Genomic DNA, 24,221 nt, shown 5'->3' with positions numbered 1-24,221 from the left:
TTGAATTGCCATTGCGTCAGCACCGCACATCGTTTTTTGAGAAAAGCCCGCAATATGATTTTTTTAAATTGTTTAACAGGCAACTTCCATAGTAGTTATTTATATTACAAGTGGGCTAGAAACATAATTACTGTACGAATGTGGAGAATTGTACGACGAGGTCGTAGACCGAGTCGTGTAATCACACGAGTACTGTAATTATGCTCTAGCCCACGTGTGATATACAGCATTTTATCTACGACTGCTAAAAATTACTAAAAAATCAATTTCTTTAAAAAAGTCTATTTGACATTTATAAAAATTAATATTTATTTGGTTATTTCTTTCCATCTCAATTTTAATGTAAATGCAATAAAACTATGTGTATTTATAGATGGATTTTTTTAATTTTCATCCCTACCGGTTTCGATCAATACATTTAATCATCCTCAGGAGCAACGTCAGTAAAAATATGTTTAAAAGACATATTTGTTAGTTAATTAAGCTGTTATCCTCTTAATCTTGATTATTTAACTCTTCTCTTCCTTGTTACCCAGTTATTAATTCAAAAATATTCAATAAGCCAACCATGCAACAATATGCGCCATGTGTTTCTTTTCTTTTGAAAAAGAAGTTTATTGCATTTATTTATTATATCATAGTTTTATTGCATTTACATTTATAAAAATATTTTGAAATGATTGTTGACAATTTTGAATTGTCAGTTTCAACAACATGTTTACTCATCTGGAATAAGTGTTTCGAAATGTAAAAACATAACAATTAATGTTTATAATAAATAGTATTGTTTCTCTGTAAGTAGATAATACTTTTTCTTTTGTATTGTTGCTCGTTTCAATAAATTAAGTCTGTTCTGATTAGGCTAAAAATGCGTTATGTAATGAAACCAGTGCGGTAATGAACTTCATTACGTAACTCAAATCACCTCATATGAATGCGGTAATGATGATTTATCCAAGCAGTCGTAAATAATAGTTATTTATATTACAAGTGGGTTAGAAACATAATTACTGTACGAGTGTGGAGAATTGCACGACGAGGTCGTAGACCGAGTCGTGTAATCACACGAGTACTGTAATTATGCTCTAGCCCACGTGTGATATACAGCATTTTATCTACGACTGCTAAAAATTACTGAAAAATCAATTTCTTTAAAAAAGTCTCTTTGACATTTATAAAAATATTTTGAAATGATTGTTGACAATTTTGAATTGTCAGTTTCAACAACTCAATTTTTCAACAAAATCAAGTTGTTCGAATTCAAGTTGAAAAACGAGTGGGGAAGCCACGAGTTTTTTAATGAATGAGTGCTTTAAGTCTTATGAAACGTGTTTTCTAACTTCCTTCTATACAGAAGGATGTTGTCTACCTTTTCTTGATGTTTTTTCAAGACGTTTACCTTTTCGGTAGAACAGGTGGCTGAAAAATTATTCTCACGGTTTAATCTTTTGAGTACAATAAGATGTGACTTATGTGTTCTTCTGTGACTAATTTGGTTATATATGTACATGTTATTTGAATACAATTTTTAATAAAATATTTATTAGTATTTATAGATAAATAACATCTAAAACTTTAATTCGCTGTTACTATTGTTTATACTAAACTAGATATTTTTGAAAGTTTAACAAATTATTATCTGGTGTTATAAACAGCATGCGATAGCAATGGAAGTTCTGGTTATTGTTTCCTTTGTTGTTAATGCTAGATCAGATCTGAGAAAACGTTTATAGATTTGCCAATTTGAAATCATATTCTCTGAGAAACAATGTAACAGAAATTACATGATATATGTAGATATATGGCTCATATCGCTTATATTTGATCAAAAGAGCATAATTGGCAATGAGGTGGCAGATAAGTTGGAATGAACAGACATCGCTCAACCATTTATAGTACCAGGGCGTCAATTGATACTTTATTGGCATGATCAAATGAATAATTTGGCGATGGATCTAAGATATGCAGAAAGGATAATTGACGTATCTATGGACAAATGTGAGTGTTTGTAAGGTATTACTGTTTAGATAATATGAAAACGTGTATGCTATTTTTTGTAATTCGCGTTTTTATCCTTTTTTTAATAAAAATAAAATAAATTTTGACAATGTAGGGAAATAGGTATGCAGCAGTTGGTAACACCGTAACACTTGAAAATAGAAATTTGAATTGACAATTAGAAACTGTCAAAACACGAAATATATTCACCTGAAAAAAATGTTTCATGTACACCTCCCAAAATAAGAGAAATTGCTCAGAGTCAATGTCCTCATCATTGTGGACTTTGTATTCGATGCTAAGAACGTGTTTAAACATCCATAGACAAAAATTGTCACATTGACAACTAGAAAAATTAATGGCCCAATGTCACCAACTTGAACTGGTTCCATAAAATGTTACTAAAATTGCATTACAGCATCGGATGCTGTAAGGAGTCTCATTACAGCACCCGTTTGAGTACTGTTATAGCTTCCATTACCGTAGCGAATTACAAAAAAAATATTACCACACCGAATATTTTTAAGAACACAGTTAAAACATTCTTACTTGAAGTTTACGGGAGTACCTCTCTGAGGGTTAAGGCTGATTATGGTACCCAAGCGGACATAGTTTGTGTTGTGTGTGCGTGATAGTATATACTAGTTTAATTATAATTTAAATGTTTATGTATTTTATTTTAGTTTGTATTTAAGTGTGTTTACTTGCCACCACCTACTTTTTGTGGTACTGTGGCAAAATAAATTATTATAATAAAAATATGATACATAGTGATATTTTATGCTAACTAGCGCTACCTACCATACATTCTAATTTGGTTCTTTTTGAATAACTTGTAAAATATGAACGAATCTTTCCCACGTTAACTAAGTAAAAAGATTAAACGTCACAAAAATTTTAACCTTCCATCATCAAGAAACGCAGCAGTAGCAGCAGCCGGCGACGAACTCGCTTACTTATTAACTTTCCGCTTCCTTTTCGAACGGATTATTCGAAATCAATGCAAAGGCAACAGCTGCCTTTGCTGTGATTGGATAATTCGGGACGGAAAAAGGTTCGACCCAAGCAGTAAGCGGTATATAATTTGATCTGTAGCTGTTGATTTTCTTTCGGCGTACAACACAAAATCACTAAGACTAGTACAAGAGAAAGATATTTTTCCAAGAAGACACCTGCGTTTTAATGATTTCATTTTAAATTTTGTTTGTAGACGAATTTAATCCAATTAAATCGGATAAATTGACACAAAGTTAATTTTAGTTTGTATTTATTACCGCCGCTCTTCCATTAACACCTCGAGTGGAATTTCGTGGGTATTTATTTTTTACGTTCCCCACGAGGAGGGTATTTACTCGGCAAGCTTATTGCCTTTTTCTTCTTGTTCAGGTTTGAAACGCTCTCCAGACGCCGAACAATTTGCATTTTCTTTAAGTGCTTTCACACCTCGGGACGTATTAGCCGCGCGTGGTGCAAGAAAAAGGGGAGAAAAAGACCAACCGAAACGGCGTTATTCTCACCTTCTTGTACGTTCCTTTAGTTAAAAAGCTAAAAGAAGCTAAACGACCACTTCTCTTCGAAAAATTTTAATACTTGACCCGAGTGACCCGTTCCTGCGCTATAACTCATTCGAAATTGTATAATAAAAATAAGGACAATGCTTGGGAGGAATGCGAAAGAGTAAGAAATCTTAAATAATAAACTTGAAGGGAAAGAATTTTTAACAAACTGCTACGACGACGACGACTACTACGACGACTACGCCGACGTTTTCCCGGATCATTAAACTACTGCACGGAGTTGAACTTGTTTTCCTTTTGGTTATATTTCATGCGGTACAAAAGAAGGCAGGATATAAAAGAGAGGGTATAGGAAGGAAATTTGAAATTTATAGCAGTTTCCGGTATGAATTGTTTACGGGGCCCTTAATTCGAGTATCGAAAATCCCAGCGAGTAGTTTTAAAATATGGAGAGAGCCGAGAAATTCGCTTAATTTTACGTACACTGCGGAATTCGGTTTATTCGCTTAATTAATCGTTCCCGGACTTTCCGCGTGGAAATATTTCAAGGGAGTTTGTTTCTTCTTGGAGTCTCCTCTAGCTATCCCGGAAAACCTAGACACTATTAGCTCCTTTACGGCCGGCATAGTTCTCTCAAAGAATTTGCACAATTTACGCTTTTCAAGTTCTAGTTCACAAAATAAGAACCTAACTTTCCAAATTAAATTAACGCTCGGATCTTTTCTTATACAAAAACCGATCTCGTTATCTAAACTAATTTAAAAATCAATAAACGTTAATCAGTCAATCAATGTCCGCGTTCCATAAACAAGAATCAATTAATATTCCGGTTATTATAGGTAGGTAACTTGTCAAAACTTTTCTCCCGAGTCATTCTCTTAACATTTTTTTTTGTCCAGACCACTTAGCACTTAATGTATTCACTTATTTAAGCGAAAGATTCAATTCAGATAACATGGTACTTTAATTTGCAACTTAATTGTTACACATTTTAATTTTAAACATCATGTTTTACTTATCTATAGGTTTTTAATGTATGTACGGATTAATACGGGGAAGAATGTGTCTTTTATAGCCAAAAGTTCATTAAATGAAAAATTATATGAAAAAAAGACTGAAGATGCACGGCTAAACCCGAAACTTTCTAGTTCTAGGACTAGTGTTCGATCCACTTTTAGTTCAACAAAAATATACATCAATCTAACGCTGAATAATAATTAAAACTATAACTAACACTAGATCTAGACTAGACATATTCCGGTTTAGCCATGCGTTCTAATTTTATACTAGCACTGTTGCTATGTAGAACTAACACTATACCTAGAACTAGAATCATTCGGGATTAGCCGTACGTCTCTAAAGACGGCTAAACCCAAATGATTCTAGTTCCAGGTATAGTGTTAGTTCTAGTTTTACACCAGCACTGTTACTATCTAGAACTAACACCATACCTAGAACTAGAAACATTCGGGTTTAGCCGCACGTCTCTAAAGACGGCCAAATCCGAATGATTCTAGTTATAGGTATGGTGTAAGTTCTAGTTTTATACTTGCACTGCCACTAGAACTAACATTAGACCTAGAACTAGAAACATTCGGGATTAGCCGTACGTCTCTAAAGACGGCTAAACCCAAATGATTCTAGTTCCAGGTATAGTGTTAGTTCTAGTTTTACACCAGCACTGTTACTATGTAGAACTAACACTATACCTGGATCTAGAAACATTCGTGTTTAGCCGCACGTCTTTAAAGACGGCCAAATCCGAATGATTCTAGTTATAGGTATAGTGTTAGTTCTAGTTTTACACTTGCACTGTCACTAGAACTAACATTAGACCTAGGACTACTAGAAACATTTGGGCTTAGCCGTACGTCTCTTAAGACGGCTAGACCCGAATGTTTCTAGTTCTAGGTCTAGTGTTAGGTCTAGTTTTACACCAGCACTCCTACTATGTAGAACTAACACTATACCTGGAAGTAGAATCATTTGGGTTTAGCAGTCTTTAGAGACGTGCGGCTAAACCCGAATGTTTAGGTATAGTGTTAGTTCTAGTTTTACACTTGCACTGTTACTAGAACTAACATCAGACCTAGAACTAGAAACATTTGGGTTTAGCCGTAGGTCTTTTACGACTGCTAAACCCGAACGATTCTAGTTCTTGGGCTAGTGCTGCACAACAATTAAAACTAGAACTAACCTAGACCTAGAAAGTTTAGCTTTACACCAACACTGTTACTATGTAGAACTAACACTATACCTAGAACTAGAAACATTCGGATTTAGCCACACGTCTCTAAAGACGGCTAAACCCGAATGATTCTGGTTCTAGGTATGGTGTTAGTTCTAGTGTTACACTTGCACTGCCACTAGAACTAACATTAGAACTAGAACTAGAAACATTTGGGCTTAGCCGTACGTCTCTAAAGACGGCTAAACCCGAATGTTTCTAGTTCTAGGTTTAGTGTTAGTTCTAGTTTTAGTTTAATGAAAAATATACAAAAATCTAACGCTGAATAACCACTACTCCAAGTTCTTCTAATCACCTTGTGGGTTGGGTTAGAGGAAAAATAATTTACAATAAGTATAGATCTTGGGATAATCTTCGTTGCAATCGCTTGTGAATATTTCTTCTGCCCAAATTGTAGAGTTCTGTTGGTTCACACATGTGTAGTCGTTCGTGGAACTTTTTGGTTTTCGTTGAAATAAACTCTTCAATCGTTTCAATGCCCAATTGGTTTTGTAGTTGCTTGTTTGTGGTAAATAGGTATCCTTTTTTGTAGTGCAGACAAGTTTTTCTGATTCGATTCTACCGCATTTCCCCATATAGCACAGGCGTACATCACCATTGTGAGAATTAACGAGGTGTAAATTAAAATAGTGCATTCAGGTTTAATGGAAGATTTCCTGTTATGATACTATATAATTTTATTCAGTTAGTTTCCCATAACCTTTATTTAGCTTTAAGTTGATATGATATTTCCAAGTGAGTCTTGTATCCAAATGAATCCGCAGATATTTTACTGCTTCTTCGTTGTTTTTCCACCCTATCTGTTTGTCGTTGATAACTAATTGTTAAGGGTTTCTTATACGTCTTAATATGAAGATTGCTGCACATTTTTGATCGTTAATATCCATATTCCATAGGTTAAGCCATTTGTTTATCTTGGTCGTAATAGTTTGTAATTTACTTATTGCTGTTGATAGATCTTCATCTTTTGTAAATAAAACTGTATCATCCGCAAACATAGCTATGTCATTCTGAATAATTTGGGTGATATGGTGGATATAAATAGAATATATAAATAGAATTAAAAAGAATGGGGGCCAGGACTCTACCTTGTGGAACACCTATTCGTATTGGTGATTTGGAGAAGAAGCAGTCGGAGATTTTGATGGAAAAGGTTCGGTTTGTCAGCATTGAGAAAGATCTTGAACGTCAATCTATCCAATCAAATTGCATCGAAAGCTTGTTTAATGTCTTCTTCTAACCATCTTCTATTACTTCAACTATTCGTTGGAGTTGATGACTTATTGAGTGTTCTTATTGATTTAACTCATCCAGCAATCTCTTTTTTTTATAATCTTCTCAATGAGTTTTGATAACGTGCATAACAAACTAATCGGCCTGTAGCTTTCTAGTTTAGATTTGCATTTACCTGGTTTATAGAATAATAGTATATTAGCATGCTTCCATAGTTCAGGAATGTATCCAATTGCTAAACATGCTTTGAATAAGCTGGCTAGGTAAGCATAATATTTTCTTGGGAAGTTCATTAAGATAATATATGTTATGAGGTTTCTTTTCAGAAGCTTTCTTCTTAGGTAATGAATTGGTGATTTCCTGAATTTCTTTGGGTGATGTGAGAAACTTTCTAGGTCTAGTGCCCCATCGACTGTTTGCCTCCTTGTGGCACCACTGGATGTGTGGGTTCCCTACTCCTATTGGGTAAGGGAATTCACTAAGTAAATGGCACTCCAACGGCCCTGTCCAAGCTGTCGTGTCGTGGCTAAGGACTTGCATGGAAGGATAACACGCCAGCTGCTGTTTACAGCAACTGTTACCATGGTGTCATTAAAAACCCCAAAGTCAAGGTGGGACAGTTTGTGCCGAAGCCTTTTATCGCTTTTCTGTGTTTGCCAAGAGGGAAATATTTGGTTCCTAATAAGCGTACTCTAGATACTTGGACACCTCCAGATTCAACAAAAACCTCTTAATGCGATATGCGGGGTTCTGACGTGTTAGACCTTCTTTCTCTAGCTACTCTTGGGACGTCTATGGGCTTGAGTAAAGAAACTATAAAAGAGGTTGATGCAACTCAGAGTGCATCAAGGCAGAAATCGCCTTCAACAAGTGGAAGCGCAGAGGATCTTACAATGTCCTCTACTTCCTCCGTGGAAGCTCGAGCAAAGGCCGTACAGCCTATAACTGAGGAGGAGAAGAGGGCAAAAGGACCTCGCTCCGAAAGCACAACGCCCAAAGGGACAGACACCAAACGAACAGTGACTGAAAGGCATAGCCTTCCTAGCGGAGGCAATCTGTCACAGGAGCAAAACCCTACAGCTACTAACTTCAAGCAAGTGTTGGAAGGTAAAAAGATGGGAATTGCAGATTCCCTATTTGCAGAGGTGAACCTCACAACATCTCAAATGCAGACTATTCAAGAGGGTATCATCTCAAGAATAGTAGAACTCAGCTAGGGACACAAAGGCGAGATCAAGCCTAAATAAATATTATTATATAGATTATAAAATAGAAATATTAGGGTTTAGCCGTCTTAAGAGCCGTACAGTTAATAAGATAAGTTATATATATGTTTAGTTTAAGACAAAAGTGGTTTACGTAAACGACTGTCGGGCCTTTAATGGCTTGTAATTGACCGACGAGGACTGAAGAGAAAGAGGATAGAACGACGTAGCTTGTAACAAGCAAAAATAAAGTAAAACGACCGAGGAACCGGGTAGGACAGAAATAAATCAATGTGGGTAAACGCCTGTGCAGAGAATCTATCAATAAGTAGCATTAATAATGGGTTATCCAGTTTTATAGGCCGTATCGTAAAATAAATGTCAAGCATGGATAAATAATTATAGCCCGCGGTCGGGAATTAAGTTAATAAGGACGATATCGGACCCGTAGACTCGAAGTACATACAACTCTTGGAACCGTGGAGGAGGAGAAGGAGAGGGAGGAGAATGGCGCCCTCTGGGGGCACCATAGCGCGTCTCTTGCAAATATAGATCGATGCACCCCGCAGTCAGTATCAATAAAGAGCGAAAGACCGGGCAATTTGACTTGTTTCTTCTGCTGCGCTTTCCGTTCTGTAAGTCTTGAGTTAGAAGTACGCCCGAAAGAAAGAGAAATTGATGTGTCATTCAATTTCGCTTTGATGTGCGCAGCCATCGATACTAATATTTCCGAGAGAATGTTTTTCAATTTTCTGTTATTTGAACACGGGATTTTACTACTTCACCATTAAAAATTTATACTAATGCACGGAATAGGCAAAAAGAATACAATATAAATTTTCCATTTTCGCCGTAGTGGCCGTTTTATACTTAACTATTGAAGCTGTATCTCTTGATCATTTCAACATTAATGGATCTTAAATCATTGGAACAATCCGGCGATTCTTTAACTTAACCAATTATTTCACTGAGAATTGTTGTCTATTTTGTAATCAAACATAAACGGCTTAGTAACAAGTTGAACACTTCTGGTAATCGTTATTGCCAAGATGTAAAGTGTTTCTCATTGTGAGGCTGAATCTGTTTGTGGAATTAACTCCTACAAATGGAGTTCACCTTAATAAAAAATATAGTTAATTTTTTTTTAGAATAAGAAAATTAAAATAAGAATTTAAAAAGATCATATCTCAAAAACAAATTGAGATATAATGATGAAATAATGAACATTTTAAAGCAAATTTAGTATAGATTCAATGTGCCCTAAATGATTTCTTATTTTCCATAATCTTTGTGATCATAATTTTCAAACTCAACTCTGGACATTTGATTCTAACACACGTAGAATATCTTATTAAAGAAGTTGTATCTCAAGAACGAATTGAGATATAATGATGAAATAAAGTACATCTTAAAGCAAATTTAATATAGATTCAATGTGCCCTAAATGATTTCTTATTTTCCATAATCTTCGTTGTCATGATTTTTTACACGCAACTCTGGCCATTTCATTCTACTAAATTTAGAATATCTTATTAAAAAAAATGTATCTCAAGAACGAATTGAGATATAATGATGAAATAAAGAACATTTTAAAGCAAATTTAATATAGATTCAATGTGCCCTAAATGATTTCTTATTTTCCATAATCTTCGTTGTCATGATTTTTTAAACCCAACTCTGTACCTTTTATTTTAACAAATTTAGAATATCTTCTTAAAAAAGTTGTATCTCAAGAACGAATTGAGATATAATGATGAAATAAAGAACACCTTAAAGCAAATTTAATATAGATTCAATGTACCCTAAATGATTTCTTATTTTTCATAATCTTCGGTGTCACGATTTTTTAAACTCAACTCTGACCATTTCATTCTACTAAATTTAGAATATCTTCTTTAAAAAATTGTATCTCAAGAACGAATTGAGATATAATGATAAAATAAAGATCATCTTAAAGCAAATTTAATACAGAATCAATGTGCCCCAAATAATTTCTTATTTTCCATAATCTACGTTGTCATGATTTTTTAAATCCAATTTTGCACATTTAATTCTTACAAATTCAGAATATCCTCTTAAAAAAATTGTATCTCAAGAACGAATTGAGATATGATGATGAAATGAAGATCATTTTAAAGCAAATTTAAGATAGATTCAATGTGCCACAAATAATTTCTGATTTTCCATAATCTTAGTTGTCATGATTTTTTAAATGCAACTCTGTAAATTTAATTCTTAGCCATTTTACGAACAAAAGCATTAAAAGATCATATCTCAAGAACGAATTGAGATATAATGATCAAATAAAGATCATTCTAAAGCAAGTTTAAGGAATATTTAACATATCGTAAATGATTTCTTATTTTCCATAACCTTCGTTGTCATGATTTTTTAAATCCAACTCTACTCATTTGATTCTAAGAGATTTAGAATATCTTCTTAAAAAAATTGTATCTCAAGAACGAATTGAGATATAATCATGAAACAAAGATCATTTTAAAGCAAATTTATCATAGATTCAATGTGTCCCAAATGATTTCTTATTTTTCATAGTCTTCGTTGTCATGATCTTTTAAACCCCTCTGCACATTTGATTCTAATTTAGAATATCTTCTTAAAAAAATGATATCTCAATAACGAATTGAGATATAAAGATGAAATGCAGAACATTTTAAAGCAAAATTTACATAGATTCAATGTGCCCTAAATGATTTCTTATTTTCCATAATCTTTGTTATCAATATCCTCTTAAAAAAATTGTATCTCAAGAACGAATTGAGATATGATGATGAAATGAAGATCATTTTAAAGCAAATTTAAGATAGATTCAATGTGCCACAAATGATTTCTGATTTTCCATAATCTTAGTTGTCATGATTTTTTAAATGCAACTCTGTAAATTTAATTCTTAGCCATTTTACGAACAAAAGCATTAAAAGATCATATCTCAAGAACGAATTGAGATATAATGATCAAATAAAGATCATTCTAAAGCAAGTTTAAGGAATATTTAACATACCGTAAATGATTTCTTATTTTCCATAATCTTCGTTGCCCTGACTTTTTAAACCTAACTCTGCACATTTGATACTCACAAATTTAGAATATCTTCTTAAAAAAATTGTATCTCAAGAAAGAATTGAGATATAATGATGAAATAAAGATCATTTTACAGTAAATTTAATACACAATCAATGTGCCCTAAATGATTTCTTGTTTTCGATAATCTTCGTTGTCATGATCTTTTAAACCCAACTCTGCACATTTAATTCTTATTGAATTAGAATGTCATAATAAAATACAGAACATTTTTAACCCTGAGTTAGATCATTTTATGTTACTTAAATTGGTCTAAAACAAACAGTGCAATTACGGTTTGTTTAATGCACGTTATGCTATCTCGTTAGCGTTGCGAATACATTGTACCGGTGTCGGTATTATGTCAATATTTGATAATTCAACGAATCGATGGGTCGGGTTGGGTTTGGTGAATAATATGGAATGGATATACCTTTGCGGTTTCGTTATGTGTGTGCGTAAGTTTCTGCAGTTTCAATTATATGCGGCGGTGTACTCTCATTTTGCAGATGTAATTCCATACTATTATCGTCGTTTAAAGTTGATTTTAAATTCGTTTCGTGGTCATTATAAATCAGCAGGTAGGTAAATTCTCGGCTTAAGTTGAAAGAGAAAGTGGCAATTAAGGCACCTCTTGCACCTCGCCACTAACCGGCATAATTAATGTTTTCGTGCTTTACGAGCTTTTAACCCCTGCCGTCGTCTCTCGAATACAGGAATGAGACACGTGTAACAGGTGTTATAGTCCTTAAAGATCCTTATGCAATATATCGTTGTTTAATTGAAAATTTATATTATTCATCTTGAATTATAATCAACGGGCCACATTTGGAATGATATCTCATGAGAGAATTCGCTCGGGCGGGGTGGCAATAAAATTAATGCTGGGTTGGGAAAAGAGTGTGAGAGAATGAAGGCACGGTAAACTGCTTTTAGGCACGCGACAGTTAAAAGGGAACTAGTGTCGGGGCATAGAAATTGCAAATTTAAGGCTTTCGGACCGCCTGTACCTGCTAATTAAAAATTATTGGGCCATAAACGGCGGCGCGGCAATTTTGTTGGCGGCGGTAGAGATTTTTTATGGGCCAGTTTCCATCTCACTCTTTTTCAGCTCACTGAACCATTTGCAAAGCTTCCTGTATGAATCGTTTCAACTCTTCACCTCTTCAACTAAACGACCTATTTCGCTCAAGTACTATCTAATCACCAATTCCATTCACTAGGTGTCACTCCGTGACTAGTAAACAACCTAGAAACAATAGTACCACAAAGAATTTACGGTCGAACTGCCCTTTTTCCATTCAATTTAGTACAACGTAAACGATCACCTCTAAATTACACCCCTTTTATCTAGACTGGATAACAGTTTAATTCTCGATACAGTGGCACAGCACCTGTGGAGCGGCACCTCGAGTCCTAGCTAGTTAATCGACTTCCGGATCGTAGAGAAACTATTTCGAGAACGTTGGCCCTGACACTACTTAGAAAGAAGGGTTTTTGGAAACGCAATTAACCTAAACGCGGCCAACAAGTCGCGTTAACGAGAAGGTTTCAGACGAAATAATTATACAATAATAGTTAGTGGTGGAGTATCACTTAATGCTCCATCGTCGGTAATGCGTTTATAATAACCCGGTTCTTAGTTCGTATTCTTCGGGGAGTGTTAACCGTAAGGACCTTAATAAGGCGAGAAGGAAGGAAAAGCCGAGTGTCTTTCCTTCGGAAGAAGTCTAAGGACGACGTTATTGGTGGAATAACGCCGTTAACGAAGCAACTGGAAGGCGTGTCGTCTTTTTTTGTATGTATCTTTACGATGGTCTTAATCCGGCACGTACGAACGAGTTCGGTGGCATTTCCTGCGGAAGGAGAGTAAATAGGGGTCTTTGTGTCTCGGTTTCTACTGTGCTAATGAAAGTGATGGGGCTTTAGTGGGGAAACAAAAAGAATAATGTCATGAGACGGAAAAGTCGATCTCGTTAAATGTCTTGTCTAATTAGATGTGTTGAGGAGGGGGATTTGAAATTAGATGAACACCATATACAAGGCAATTAGTGTTAATCTTGAGTATTACTTTTTATTATTTTGGGTCTTGTTTAAATGATGATTATCTTACGCATTTTATATAAGAAAATTCAAAAAATTAACAGAACCATATTAGAGATTCAGCTGCAATGAGGCACACAAAAAATTAATTATTTAAAATTGTAGTGTTAAACGAAAATTATGGAAATTTGATTTAAAACGTTTTTTACTTCATCATTATATCTCAATTCATTCTTGAGATATTATCTTTTTGAGTTTATGTTCGTAAAATCGATAAGAATTAAATGTGCAAAGTTGGGTTTAAAAAATTATAACAACCCAGATTGTGGAAAATAAGAAATTATATTGAATCTATATTAAATTTGCTTTAAAATGTTCTTTATATCATCATTATATCTTAATTCGTTCTTGTGATACTATTTTTTTAAGAAGATATTCTAAATTTGTTAGAATCAAATGAGAAAAGTTGAGTTTAGAAAATCATCCGACAACGGAGATTATGGAAAATAAGAAATCATTTACGCCACATTGAACCAATATTAAATTTGCTTTAAAATGATCTTTATTTCATCATTATATCTTAATTCGTTCTTGACATACAATTTTTTTAAGAAGATATTTTGAATATGTTACAATCAAATGTGCAGAGTTGTGTTTAAAAAATCACTGGAAAATAAGAAATCACTTAGGGCACATTGAATCTATATTAAATTTACTTTAAAATTTTCTTTATTTCATCACTATATCTCAATTCGTTCTTGAGATACGATCTTTTTAAGTTTTTGTTCTTAAAATCACTGAGAAATAAATGTACAAAATTGGGTTTAAAAAATCATGGCAACGATGTTTATGGAAAATAAGAAATTATTTACGGTATGTTAAATATTCCTTAAATTTTTCATTAAAATGATCTTTATTTGATCATTATATCTCAATTCGTTCTTGAGATATGATTTTTTAAGTTTTTGTTCGTAAAATGGCTAAGAATTAAATGTACAGAGATGGATTTAAAAAATCATAACAACGAAGATTATGGAAAATCAGAAATCATTTGTGGCACATTGAATCTATCTTAAATTTGCTTTAAAATGATCTTTGTTTCATCATTATATCACAATTCGTTCTTGAGATATAATTTTTTTAAGAAGATATTCTGAATTTGTTAGAATTAAATGTGCAGAGTTGGATTTAAAAAATCAGGACAACGAAGATTATGGAAAATAACAAATCATTTAGGACACAGTGAATCTATATTAAATTTGCTTTAAAATGTTCTTTATTTCATCATTATATCTCAATTCGTTCTTGAGATACAATTTTTTAAGAAGATATTCTAAATTTGTTAGAATTAAATGTGCAGAGTGGGTTCAAAAAGTCATGACAACGAAGATTATGGAAAATAAGACTTCATTAAGAGCACATTGAATCTATATTAAATTTGCTTTAAAATGTTCTTTACTTCATCATTATATCTCAATGTGTTCTTGAGATACAATTTTTTTAAGAAGACATTCTAAATTTGTTAGAATCAAATGTGCAGAGTTGGATTTAGTAAATCATGACAACGGAGATTATGGAAAATAAGAAATCATTTAGGGCACATTGAATCTGTGTTAAATTGACTTTAAAATGATATTTACTTCATCAGTATATCTCAATTGGTTTTTGGGGTACAATTCTTTTAAGAAGATATTTAATAGATATAGATCAGCTGATTAATACTCCTACCAGAGTCACAATGAATACGTCGTCACTTTTAGATCTTGTTTTTACGTTTGATGAGACTATGATAGATTGCAGTGGTGTGTTGCCTTGTGGTTTTTGGGATCACGATTTAGTGTACTTAAGCTGAGCAACCCAATGACAGAGCCTGTATATAAACTGGTCAGATCGCTAAAATATATTGATCGATTATCGTTCAAATCTGACATAAGTAATATAGCCTTCAACAAAATATTTTATATGCAGGATATAAATGACAAAGTTTGCTTTTTTACTCAAGAAATAATTAATATTTTTGACGTTCATGCTCCTTTACGTTTATGCAAGTTCACAAAGCCTAGTGCTCCTTGGCTAACGGATAATATTAAGTTTATGATGCACCTAAGAGACAGAGCAAAATCAAAATTCGGAAGGACAGGCATTGCCGCACATTGGAGCTATTACAAAGACTTACGAAACTTTACTACTAATGCTATTAAAAATGAAAAGAGAGCTTATTTCAAATACATTTCGACCAAACGCGATTCTAAGCAGGATGGGGTGGTTTGAAACATTTGCAAATTAATTCTATGACTCATAATAATAGTCAATTACCCACACTGTTGCAAAATCCCGATGGCATAAATAGTTTTTTTGTTCATAGCGTTCAAGATATCCTTGACGATATTACGTTGGGCAAGACTGATGATTACTATAAAGAGTTTGCAGCTTTCACTTCCAATGTATTTTCATTTCGTACGGTTACCACGTCTGAGGTTATGGAAGTTATTTCAGATATAAGCTCTTCTTCAATGGGGGACTGACTTGGTTGGTATTAGTATGCTTCGGATGTGTTGCCCTGTTATTTTGCCGTATTTGACACACATTTTAAATTCTTGTTTGGTTGAAAATATTTTTCCAGATCAATGGAAACGGGCTGCTGTGCTTTCATTACCAAAGAAAAAGAATCCAGTTGATTATGGAGACTTGCGTCCGATCAGTATTTTGCCAACTATGTTTAAAATCTTGAAAAAAGTAATGAAAAATCAATTAATATGAAATATATTGAACAGAACAACTTGTTGCCAGTTCAGAAATCTGGTTTTCGTGCTGATCATAGTTGCACTACAGCTATGCTAAGACTCACTGATGATGTTTTGGGTGCAGCTGACAAAGGTATGCTTACAGTGGCGGTACTCCTGGATTTTTCTAAGACATTTGACACCATTGATCATACATTGCTCTGTCGTATTATGGGGTTGTTGGGACTGGGCCGTGGTGCCGTGGCACTAATACAAAACTACTTAACAGGTAGAACACAAAAGCAAGAAGTTATTGTTGGTTCAGGTGTTCCGCTGGGTTCCGTCCTAAGACCGCTTCTCTTTGCATTCTATACTTCTAGTTTCGCTGCCAACTTGTTCTCTTCTAATATTAATATGTATGCTGATGATATTCAAATATTCCAATCATTTCGTCGTGGCGAGAGTCATGATGTGGAGACAAATTTAAATAGAGATTTTCAAATTATCCATAAGATTGCTAATTTCCATCAATTGAAGATTAACCCTGTCAAATCTATGTGGATATGCTTGGAAGTTCTGTAGAGAGTGTTCAGGTTAATATTGATCTAAAATTGGGAAATATACCTTTGCAGCGTGTGAATAATGTGAAGTGTTTGGATCTAACACTTGATAATAGTTTTAGATATCGTGGACAGATTAATGATTATATAAAGAAAGCTTATTTCTATCTTAGGCAATTATACCCTCATAGAGCTTATTTGTCATATAATATCAAAAAAACAATTATGTGATGCTTACGTCTTGTCACAATTTAATTATATGGCACCGATTTACCACGCAGCGATCGACATAGATACGGCTTATCGTATTCAGAAAGTACAAAATTGCTGCCTTCGTTACATCTTTGGTATCAGAAAGTATCACCGAGTATCGCACAGGCTGAAGGATGTGAACTGGTTAAAAATGAGTTCTAGACGTGAACTGCTTACTTTGTTATTGTTTCACAAAATAATCACGACACGGATCCCACGATACCTCTATGACAAAATTACATTTAAGTCAAATGACGGAAGATATCCAACCAGGTTTTGTCTTACAATCATACCACCTAAATATAGAACATCATTGTTTCAGCGGTCTTTCACATACCATGTCTATAAATCTTACGGAAGCTTACCTATGTCGATCCGACAATTACGTATGTTTAGTTTTAAAAGATGGGTATTTGAAAGATTAAGAGACATTTGAAATGTGGTAATTTCTTTACCAGATTTATAATGTTATTTGGTTTGTGGTCGTGCATTGATGTGCGGTCTGACCTTGTATCTGTATACAGGGTGTCCCGTTAAGCGTACGGAGCGGCTGTATCTCTAGAACGGTAAGGCCTAGAGGTTTGGGAAAAAATCCTTATAAGCAAAGTGACCAAGAGAAATAGCTAGAAATTATTTTGAAGTTCGTAATTCGACCGCTAGGGGGCGTAACTGCCATTGAGAAACATAAAGTTCCCGCTATCTCAGAAACTTAAACGATGAGCTATAACTTTGACAACATCATTTAATAGCTTGGATAATACCGAATCGCTTTTGTTTTGCGATATTTCTCATATCTGTCATAATAAGGGAGGGTGAAAACCGCATCTCGATATCGCCACCCGTTCTCGAGTTATAGAAGAAAATGTTAAAAACTCGAGTGCCATCAATCGGATCCAGTTACCTCATCGAGAAAAACAAATCACGTAACCATGGTAACTGTAAACATGTCATTTACTAACGCAGAAGCGTATGATAGAGCGTATGATGATTTATTTTCAATGTTTCGAATACGATGCAACTGCATGGCAAAAATGTGCAATGCAATTACGACAAAGAAAGACATTTTTCTCTAGAAGTGTTTTTAAGATTGACTTAGCGATTACGGAAAACTGGCAACGTGTAGCCCATTCAGACATCTCTATGAATTCGTAAATCACATTGGTGCGCAATGTGATCCCACATAATCTGGGAACTCCGAAAACAATTGTCCACAAGAGTTCTTAAGAGAATAATATCTCCACCACGTTGTTTTACATCAGGCCTTAACAGATACCGATTATGATAACAGACTGAACTATTACCATTGACTTTTAAATATGATTTGGGCAAATCCAAACCTTTTATCACAAATGCTATGGATGCATGAAGCATCTGTCCACAAGCTGATGTAAACTTGCATAATATGCATTCTTGGTTCGAGCAAAACCCATATTGCTTTCACCCCTTTATCTATTGGGTAGACTAAACGACCTGACTTTTCAAGAAAAACCAATAACCAGGGAAAATATGACAAAACACTAAATACCAGTAGAAACGTGTCCAGGGCCGAGACTTAAGCAGCGCTTTTTTTTCGAATAAATGCATCGAGGTTTATGGAAGGCATTTCACACATTAGTGAGTTATTTTTGCCAAAAATTTAAGTTATTCTAAGTGTTTTGGTTTATTTTGTTTTATTATCATTGTTGATGTTTCATTGATCCGTTGGCTTTTCAACACGCCTCAAAAGTAGTTTTGAAGCAGTTCTAAGCTTGGATAAAGTATGAAGGAAGGTTCTAGATAATAAAATTTTTGTTCTCTCTTATTTGTTTCCTAAGGTAACTTGATCCGATTAAGATATACGAATTTTTAACATTTTCTTTTATAATTCGAGAATGGATGGAGATATCGAGATGCGGTTTTCACTAATATTTAGCAAATTTTATGGTGATTAACGGTCTGTGAAGTAAATAGTACCGTTCCATTTAACTTTTTTTCAAAAATCACAAAAATATGTAACCGCTGCAGATAACGACCTCTAGCTTATTTGTTTTAAACCAAGCGGTCTTACTGAACATATCTTTTAAAAGAGCATGAAATGCTCTTTCAAACAAGACCAAAAATATTCAAATCGGTTGAATGGTCCAGGAGATATTAAAATGTAAACATTTAAAAACACATTGGCCTCCCCCTCCCTTATTATGACAGATATGAGAAATATCGCAAAACAAAAGCGATGCGGTGTTATCCAAGCTACTAAATGATGTTGTCAACGTTATAGCTCATCGTCTAATTTTCTGAGATAGCGGGAATTTTATGTTTCTCTATGGCAGTTACGCCCCCTAGCGGTCGAATTACGAACTTCAAAATAATTTCCAGCTATTTCTCTTGCTCACTTTGCTTATAAGGATTTTTTTCCCAAACCTCTAGGCCTTACCGTTGTTGAGGTACAGCCGGTCCGTACGCTTAACGGGACACCCTGTATACATATCTTGCCCATATGTGATATTTTTTTCTCTCGTCCATTTTTTCGATTTTTTCTTTTTTCCTTCATTGTTATTATTATTTTTCTTTATTATTATCTTTTTATTTTTAATTTTATTTTAGTTTATTTTAATTTCTTTAAAAGCTTGGTTGAAACAGACTAATTTTTCTTTTTGTTTTGTTTTACGTATGTATACATTATAATTTTGGTGCACAATAAAGTTTATTATTACTATTATATTCTAAATTTGTAACAACTAAATGTGCAGAATTTGGTTTAATCAATCATGACAACGAAGATTATAGAAAATAAGAAATCATTTAGGGCACATCGGATCTATATTAAATTTGCTTTAAAATGTTCTTTATTTCAGCATTATATCTCAATTTGTTCTTGAGATATAATTTTGTTAAGATGATATTCTTAAATGTATAAGAATCAAATGTCTCCTTAACGATTGGGAATACTTGCAGAACCTCAAAGTAGATTGAACCTCAGGGAAGATTTTTTCAGAAACCGAATTTTTAAAGGATTAATTTTTTCAAAATTAAAAGTTCTTTCCACAACAATTTTCTTTAATTTCTTAGTAAAACTAAAAAGTCATTAATTTTCCATCAACCCATATCAATATTTATTGGATTCGAATACGTTCAAAACCCCATTAATAGGTCACACCTACCCCATTTCCCATCAAAAGCCATCAAAAGCCATAAATCGCCCGCCTCATCACCTCGAACGGTCAAACTCGAAGGTAAAAGGGGACAGCATCTGCCCGCGGGTCTTTCTAACGATCGCTTTACCAATGGGTCAAGTCTCGGACCTCGGCGGCTTCGTCGAGGGGGGTTACCTTTTGTTATCGTAAGTTCGTGGCGGTTTTCGCTCCTCACAAAATCGGGTGTTTTCACAGTTGGAAGTCCGCAGTTGGGCCGTGAAATAATGGCCCCTTATTCGCCACGTGAAGCGAACTAAGATGAGGGCAAGGTGACAGGTGAATAAGACAGACAATAGATCGGATATTGGTGAGGATATATTGGTTTGGATATTTAGTTGGGCTAGATGTTTAGTTGGTCTTAATAATTAGATAGTATATTCGCCGAGTCATTTCAAGATAAAGAAAATCTAATTAATGTTAATTGGATGAGACTAATTGTTTTCAACCCAACCTACAGATAGAAAATACCTCAAAGGTCAATAGCAGTATGTAAATGCTCGAGAATATCACGATGCACGTCTCAATCCTACCTGGAGGATCACGCCCTCGTTAACTGAATACGAAAACTGAGTAAGAATATAATGGTAGAACGCCTTCTGCGGTCGCGGCTTTGGTGTGGGCTCGAACACTTAGCGCCAACAAAAGAGGCTATTGTAGCCGGTTCTGGTCTCCTGGAAATAACGTGGAGAGTTGTGTATTGAGGTTAGAATTATGCGTTTAAGCAAACAAAAGTAGCGTACTTCGCCGGGCGACATGCCGGCAAATTGGATTTTCATTTTTGTCCTCAATCCACCACCCACACACTTTAATATATTGTTATGAATATTCGACGGATTTATCTTTATATTTTCTGAATTGACTTTATTTTTATTTTTCCCCCCTTTTGAGTTAATTAAAAGTATCATTCAATTAACATCGTTTATATACAATCGATAATTGAATCGAATTCAAACACCATCTGCCTCAATAACAAACCAGGTGCGTTAAACCGACAGGATAGTAACCCACATCGTGGTTGTGAATAAAACAAACCTAAAACATCAATGCTTCTCTTATGAATACGAACGACTGCAAAAAGCTTCGCCGAAAAGCTTTCACACTAATCAAGTTCTCCATCCGCAGCCATTTATTCCCGTTGTTGATTTTTCCCACCCCTAATCCGAAAGAGCTACGAGCAACAACACAAAAAAAGAGTCACTCCGGCAGTCGCTACAGAAGACGTCTTTGTCGGGCTGTCAACTTGTCAATCATGGGGCGCGCACCACCCTATCTAGAAGTAGGTAGGAATTTTGGACCTATCATAACATCAACGAGAAAAAAGAAATAGGAGGGAAATTGAAGTCTGAGATTTTCGTGCTGTGCATGTGTTGAGATAGAAGTTTTGCGCGTAGGGGTTGTGGCCACTCACCGAAAATAACTCGTGACAGTAGCAGAGGGGATGTAAAGCGATCTGTCTGGGCCAGGGATTACGATATTATGATATTGGAGTTTCTGATTAATTGATTAGAATCTAAAGGAATTGGCGTATGACAGGCCCCTTCTATGCAGGATTTGAGCACGTTTTACGTTCGACTGCATTCTGATCTCATCTACTACTGGAATACGTCCAGGCGACATTACATTGATTAAATTAGCTATTCTCGTCATATTTTAATCCATCACAAAAACTAGAGTATTTGAGGAAATCCTTATTGCATAATCTAATTCATCTTCATCCTGTTAATATTAAGCAAAAAATTGTGACGCACCTATTTCTTCAAGACAGAAGAAAATTTAAGTCATTCCTGAATACTGCATGATCTCAGCTAATCCCAATTCAGTCCATCCATGAGATTGCAGCATTAAGCGGGCCAGAACTTGCATAACCAGCTCATTAAGATGAACCGCGAAGTGAGTGGGCAAAACACGAACAACTCGAACCGAACCGAACGAGGTCATAATAACACACAGCGAGCAATGTCAATATTATTATCCAATCAAAGATGTCGGGGTAATTACGGTCCACATCGGCAATTTATATCGTATTAGGGTGAGATTTTTTGTTGACTCGATGTGCCGATGGGCGGATACATACATTTACCACACACCACGAAAATATCTTGCAAAGTATTTATCTATAAATACATAAGTTTAACAAGATTTGTAATAAGAAAAAGTAATCGAAAACAAGACTTAACAAAAGTTATATCTGTCAGCAGCTATTCAGACAACTATTCAGTGGGGTTTCTTGTGTCGGTAATTAATCGACGTTTTGTACTCGACCACTTACTGACTGTTAGCGTCCTGTTCTCTCCGACTTGTTATCTCTCGGTGTGTCTACACGCTCGCGCTTAATACATTCTATTTCTGGTCACACACAGACCAGACACAGAGAGACACGTTAGCAGCAGCAAGAGAGCTGCAGACGATTTATCAAATCGCAGCACCTCTAAGTGATAGTTTGTTCACATACGTTCATGTGGAAACAAATGATGCTTTCTCGTTTCGTTTCTCGTTCTCGGGTCATTTGGAAACTTGACGTAGATGACTTTTACACGTGCTACTAAAAAAGGAAGTAGTTAATTGTTCAGAGCTTAACTTTTTAATCTAACGGGATTTCAAAAATAAAACTTGTAAACTTTGCTTTAATTGTGATGAGTGAAAAAATAAAATTAAATCGTATGCATGGAAAAAATAAGAGTAAAACCACCGTGTTGGCCCGAATATACATAAAACTTATTTATTACGGCGACGTGAAGTGAGATTACAAAACGTCCGGTGAGCACGGACACCTATACGACCGAATCTGATTTAAATATGAATGCGCGAAAGCATAACTCACTCTTGTCCCGACAATGGCCGGAGACGTCTCAGTATAAACACGGAGAAAAGGATGAAAAAATAATAAATAATCATCGGCACTGTCGTCGTCCAAAAACCCAACCGTTGCTTTGGTGTTGGTTGTAAATTGCCAAATTTACATTTTTATATTGTTCCGTGCGGTTTGCGAAAAGCAATTATTTTCTCAGTCGGTTCGATTAACTCAAACGAATTGATGAAGAAGCATTCAATATATTTTCACTGACGATATGAGTATTGTCGATCTATTATGATGTAAATTTTTTAGATTACTTCATAAAAACAAAAATAAGGAATTTTTCTCTCCTACATGACGTATCGTGAGTAAAAACAGTAAGATAAAGGAAACAGTAGTTTTCTCCAAAACGAGTTGGAGTTAAGGAATGAAACTTTTTAGTTTTTTAAGTTAAGTAATGTTTAAAGTTAAATCGTACCAAATTATAAACTTCCAAAATGATTAGTTAAAAATATATTTCCATAGCAACCCGGTACCAACTTAGTTTTTTCCACATAAAATGCAACATGTCAATATAATTTGACATTACAGTAAAACCTCGATATACCGGGGAACGCAGTGTCCGTTATAGCTCAATAAAAATATACAACAATCTAGCGTCGTTTTTATCTTTTTTTTTTTTACAAAAATAAAATAAATTTTGACAATGTAGGGAAATAGGTATCTAGCAGTTGGTAACACCGTAACACTGTGGTAACACTTGACAATCGAAAGTTGAATTGACAATTAGGAATTGTCAAAACACAAAATGTATTCACCTGAAAGAAATGTTTCATGTACACCTCCCAAAATAAGAACGTGTTTAAACATCCATAGACAAAAATTGTCACATTGACAACTAAAAAAATTAAAAACCCAATGTCACCAACTTGAACTAATTCCATAAAATGTTACTTAAATCTCATTACAGCATCGGATGCTGTAATGAGTCTCATTACAGCACCCGTTTGAGTACTATAATAGCTTTCATTACCGTCGCGAATTAGAAAAGTACTTTACCTGCCGCTAAATGCACAGTTTACTAGACAGTAGCACAAAGTGTCACTTTACTGCCGCAAATGGATAGCATAAAGTATGGTTTTGCTACCGGTTGGCGATAAAGATTCTTTTCTCCAAAATGACTAGGAGTTAAGGAATGAAACATTTTGAGGTTATAAAGTAACGTTTGAGGTTAGATTGTACCAAATTATAAACTTCCGAGATGACTAGTTTATTTATTTAAATTTTTGAAAATCGTCATTCTCATTAGATGCTTCTTCAAAGGGATATTAAAAAAAATATTTTCTCCAAAATGACTAGGAGTTCAGGAATGAAACTTTTTGAGGTTATGACGTAAC

Source organism: Onthophagus taurus, chromosome 3, assembly GCF_036711975.1.
Source record: "Onthophagus taurus isolate NC chromosome 3, IU_Otau_3.0, whole genome shotgun sequence".
Taxonomy (NCBI): domain Eukaryota; kingdom Metazoa; phylum Arthropoda; class Insecta; order Coleoptera; family Scarabaeidae; genus Onthophagus; species Onthophagus taurus.
Note: the sequence above shows the minus strand (reverse complement) of the source record.